This window comes from Ornithorhynchus anatinus, chromosome X1 (genome assembly GCF_004115215.2).
Source record: "Ornithorhynchus anatinus isolate Pmale09 chromosome X1, mOrnAna1.pri.v4, whole genome shotgun sequence".
Lineage (NCBI taxonomy): Eukaryota > Metazoa > Chordata > Mammalia > Monotremata > Ornithorhynchidae > Ornithorhynchus > Ornithorhynchus anatinus.
Genome location: NC_041749.1, coordinates 24,138,501 through 24,144,500, shown reverse-complemented (window position 1 = coordinate 24,144,500; position 6,000 = coordinate 24,138,501).

Genomic DNA, 6,000 nt, shown 5'->3' with positions numbered 1-6,000 from the left:
CTTACCAAAGTACAAACACTGTGGCTCTCTGCATTCTAAAGTCATACTCTCTGTTATGGCTCAAGAAACTGCAAAAAATTCATACTATCATAAATACCTTTCCAATCGGAAATTATTTTTCAAATAAAAGCCAGGATCCTAAATATATAGACATTATTGCTGTGAGCTATAGAGAATAACAGAGTTTGGAGAAGAAATAAACTGGTTCCATAGTTGGCTGATAAATTGTAATAAGGAAGTGTTTCTTCAGAACATTTAGTTCATTTTGGTGTGTCCCAATGCATGGCAGAAATGTGGAGAATAAGTTCCTTGCATATTGTCAGTGAACAAGATACTGATAGTGAACAACCTGCTAAGTCAATTCCAGCCTCCGCTGGAGTGTTGAAGATGAGAAGTTTGACCCACAAGATGTGAACCTCTACACTTTAACTGGAAAATTATTCTATATGTTCCCACCCTATTTTAATTTTCACACCCTCTATACAGTATTTGGAGAGGAAGAAAGTATGGGTCAAAGTATCCCATATACATATAGAAATACATGTCTGGGAAGGCAGGTACATTAGCTGTAGGATGTAAAGAATGCCAGATCTAGTATTCAACTGTCAAAAAAGCACTGGTCCACAGACAACTGTAGTGTACTATATTGCATGATCCAACAACTCAAGTACAGTTTTTAATCTTCTTTTATGCTGAATTGTCAGGGCCTGAAGGCGATACTGAATTATATTTGTCTCTATGAATATCAGGATGTCAATAGATGATGTCTCCCTCCTACGCCCCCTTCTAAACTGTAAGCCTGGTGTGAGCTTGGATTGTCTCTATTGCTGAATTGTAAATTCCAAGTGCTTAGTACAATACTCTGCACACAGTAAGCACTCAATAAATATGATTGAATGAATGAGAGAATGAATGTCAGGGGATGACTACACATTTTTATATCTGGGGCAGGTTGGATCAGTTTTTTGGGGGGTTGCCTGGCTACATGCACTCTTTCTGGAGTCCTAATTCAGGGAAATGGAAGAAGAGGAAATTTGGAAAGCTGAAGCAGATTCTTTTGAGAGGGCTCTGGGGAATAGCCTTTAGACTGGCTAAAGCTTCTGGACTGGCCCAGAAGCCAAACAGTCAGGTCAAATAGTCCCTGACCTAAGACTGCATTTTCTGTCCAATCAACTTCCCATAATAGGATATCTCTCAAAGTACCTTGGACAAGAGTTTGGAAGGAATGGAGATAGTGGCTGGGGGACAAATGGGAGAGTTCCAAAGTCCCAGTCTAGCAGCAGCCAGGATCTTTACAGGTTGTCACCTCACCCCACAACCTTCCACTTGACCCTCTCCTACTGTGACCGTATTCCCAGCTCTAGGCTAACCTTCAGGCTGGCATGAGCCACGGACAGGCAGAAACTGCTAGGAGTTGATTGATCCATTTTGCTAACTCCACCACATCTGAACTGGACACCTGCCCTACTCATCTTGGCCTAATTCCTTGACAAAGTAGAATTTAAGGAAGTAGCACATCTAAAGGATAATAGCTCCATTCTGTATGCTGTTTATGGTCTTCACCAGTTCCTAATTTGAAGTGCATGTTGCAGTGTTATACAGTTGATGGAGAGGTATTAGGCTTTCCAGATCCAGGGGATAATTTAGTATGCTTGGTTCATTCATTCAATAGTATTTATTGAGCAGTTACTATGTGCAAAGCACTGTACTAAGTGCTTGGAATGTACAATTTGGCAACAAATAGAGACAATCCCTGCCCACTGATGGGCTTACAGTCTAAAGGGTTTCTGTGTCTCACTGTACAGTTGACATACTAGCAGGGGATCGAAGACTGTCAAGGATTTGGCTCAGTTTGGTAGTTACACTAAAACTGAAACATGAACGTGAAATAAATGCTAATCTATACTTCCTACCCCCTTTGGGGGCCAAATTTTCAGTGACTCTGGATGCATCATCATTGTTTACATGCAATGCAAATTAAAGTATTTAGAGCCAATTGAGGCTATAATTTAATAGGTTCTTTCTGTCATGGAAGAGACGAGAATTCCCATTCTGGGTTCGCTGGAATTGTTAGTAGAGCAATCATGCTTAAGCTACTCTATCATTCTCCTGATTGAGCTCCCTGTTTCTAGACTCTTTCCATTTTCAGGCTGTATGATTCACACCTCTCTTCCATCTTCCTGAAGTGTCACTTGGCCCACATCTCTCGACCCTTCAAAAACCTCCTGGAGTTAACTACCAACCTTCATATTAAGCAGAAATTCCTGACCATTGGCTCTCCACCAGCTTTTTCCATCTACAAATCAGCTCTCTTCACCCACTCCTTCCCAGTTGGCGCCCTTAGCTCCTTCCAAGGTCACTTTCAAGCACAATGTTCCACCACCCGGGAACTTTCTCCCCACAGAATCTGCCAGATCATAACTTTCCCCATATTCAGAATCCTCATAAATCCCCTCCTCTTCCAGTTAATTCACACCACTACAATGGCATCAACCCAGCACCACCCTTAGCACTTTTTATTTTATTGCTATTCTCAGAATTTATGTACCTATTTGTTTTACGTGGTATTTGTATATTTATTTGTATATCCAGTGATTTACACAGCTATTTCATATTCATAAATTTTAATTATTTCCTCCACTTTCCTCCTATTGTTCTGCCTTCTGCTCTCATTATTTGTAACTAATTTTGATATGTCTGCAATTGTAAGCTCCTAGAAGACAATCATGTGAATCACTTCTCTTGTACTCTTCCAAGAACTTACTACAGTTCTTTACTCTTAATATGTTTTAGATAGGTTCAAGGCTTTTTTTCCTCATGAGAACAAAACTGGGGCCGCTTTGCTGTATAATCACAGAATCAGCCACTTTGTATATTTAGTGCTACTAAAGAAAGATATGGAATGAGAGCTCCATCCAGAAACCAAATTATAGGTCTCTGTAGACCCCATAAACCATGGCCGAACCAACCTCCCAAACAAGATTAAAATCAAAACTGGGATTTAATTAGTAGCACAAAGGAGAAAAAAAATCACAACAGAAAATATTCAAGTCAAGGTTTGCAAGGTAGTAGTTAAAGCCATTGAGGTTTAAGACTTTCAGGGCCAAACAGAAGATTTGAATACCAGAAGTCAGTTGCTCTGTGCAAATCCGATAACTTTGCCTGGGGAAAAAGCTGGGAAATCAAGATACCCAATTAACTCTATATAGCTTCCTTTTACCTCCAGTATAAATTGGTAAAAAGAAAGAAATTACCCCATCAAGATTTCTTCTGGTTAAGTCTGGGTGGACTAGGCAGACCCCACACTCACGGTGAACAGGAAGCTCCCAACTGCCTGACTTCCTTTTGCTGTGCTTTAGTGGGAATTTGGGCCCTTTCCCCATGGGAGAGTGAATTGAGCTTTCCCACCATTGGCAGGGGGGTATTCTCTTCCCCTCCTGAAAGCTCACCTCCTCCAGGGGGCCTTCCCCGACTGAGCTCCCCTTTTCCTCTGTTCCTCCTTCCCTCCCCATCACCCTTACTCCCTCCCTTTGCTCTACCCACCCCTGCCCCACAGCACTAGTGTATATATGTACATATTTATCATTCTATTTATTTTATTAATGATATGTATATATCTATAATTCTATTTATTTACATTGATGCTATTGATGCCTGTCCACTTGCTTTATTTTGTTTTGTTGTCTGTCTCTCCCCGTTCTAGACTGTGAGCCTGTTGGATAGGGATTTTCTCTATTTGTTGCTGAATTGTACTTTAGGTTCTTAGTCCAGTATTCTGTACACAGTAAGCACTCAATAAATACAATTAAGTGAATGAATGAAAGAATGGTCCAGCTAATTTGAGGGTTCCCTCAATGTTTCAAACAATTCTCCTAGGGAGTGGCCTATCTGGCTAACATAGTAGTATTAATAACATTTTCTGAACACCTACATGGAAGACATTATACTAAATGTTGAAAAAAAGCTCAATGATGAGATAGAGATATTGTCCCTTATGCTCAAGGGGCTCACTCATCTAAGAGTAAGAGGGATGAGGGGTATTGGTGAAAGACACACAAGAAAAAAATTAAAATATAAGAAACAAGAATAGTGATAAATATGACAAGAGCAATAAGGAATTGTGGCGCTATGGGAGGAGAGCATCGTCTCTCTTCGGGTGTAAGCCTTCACATCCAACATAAGAATACTAGTTGTGTGCTCCTGATGCTGCCAATGCCCAAGTCCTTCCCATTTAGATCAGAGGTCTATGGGCATCTCAAAGACATAAGGGTGGAGACAACCTCTCTCCTGTGCAGTACGCTCTGGGTATCCAGGGTTAGGGAAACAGTTGTGGGCTACTGTGATGCAAATGAGACTGCTCTTAGGCACTCAGCAAATGCCATTGATGATGATGATGATGATGGGAGAAACCAATCATATTTTTTTTCCATTGACCATACTCTGAAGATGCATTTCTATCCAGGAGGAAATGACAAATGGGCAGTGAAAGCTGAATTGCTGTTTTGTGTTATCTATGATTTAGCAAGCTGGACATTGATCAGGGTGGCTGTTTTCCCCTCTAGAAGATTTGTTGTTTCCTTTCAATTGTGGGCTCCTTGTGGGCAGGGAATGTTCATACTAACTCTATGATATTGTTCTCTCCCAAGCGCATCGTACAATGCTCGATACACAGTAAGCCCTCAATAAATATTACTGATTGATTGAAGTATCACTTTAGACAGGTTCTTTGAATTACTGATTCACGATAAGGAACACTACCTAAAAACTGAATTCTAAAATTCACAATTATGGATAAATTATGAGCATTCCAAAGATCAAAGCTAAACACTGTCAATTAACTCTTGGAGATAATACGCCTCCTGTGAAGAAGTATCTATTAAACACTCAGTGCCTTTAAGGATGTTGGGAGATTTTTTTTATGGTATTTGTTAAGCACTTACCATGTGCCAGGAACTAAATCCTGGATAGATACAAGTTAATCAGATTGGACAGAGTCCATGACCTACATGAGGCTCACAGTTTTAATCCCCATTTAACAGATGAGGTAATTGATGCAGAGGTGGCTGGGCAACCACTGGAGGCTCTTGAGAAGTGGACTAAACATTTTTGTAGAAAAATGATCCAGACAGCATAGTGAAGTGGAGAGTGACCCAGGCAGTGAATCGTGAACTGAAATGGAAAGAGACAGGAGGCAGGGAGGTCAGCAAGGAGGCTGATGCAGTAATAAAGGCAGGATAGGATAAGTGCTTGGATTAGCATGGTAGTATTTTGAATGGAGAAGAAAAGGTAGATTTTAGCAATGTTGTGCAGGTTGAACTGACAGGATTTGATAGCACTGAATATGTGGATAGAATGAGATGAGTCAAGAATAACACAAAGTTATGAGCATAAGTGTCAGGGAGAATGGAGGTGCTCTCTCCAGAGATGGGAGAGTCAGGAGAGGACAGAGTTTGAAAGGTAATATGAAAACTTCAATATGCATGTTTTATTCAGCCTGACAATCTACTGTAATAAAATTCCCAAGAGAAAGAATCTTAGTTTCTAAACATCTCCAGAAATGTATGGGAAGAAAGATGTGAAATATTCCAAAAATGTAGTTGAATTTTGGTCAAGACAAATTAATCTGGCTTGTTCATTCCGTGACTTTGACTGGGCAAAAGTTTGCTTTACTAATGTAAGCAGTAGTTACAATTTTGCATTTAAATCAGCACTTTAATTCCTTAATCCTCTTATCTTTGCTTTAGTTAATGTGTGCTTTTGATTGTGGAGGGTAAACTTGGAAGTTAATAGAATAGTCCTACTCTGGCCATTTTTGTCATGGTTCTGGATTTCCTCAGGGATTCATCAGGGTGAACTGGGGCAAACAACTTCTCAGAAAACCAGATTTTTCTTCATCCTTTGAAATGAACAGCAGGGATTTATATCCCCTAATAACTATAATGCTATCTCTAGGCTTTTCCATCTAGATAAACTGTACAAATTTCCCAATTCCTTAAGCAT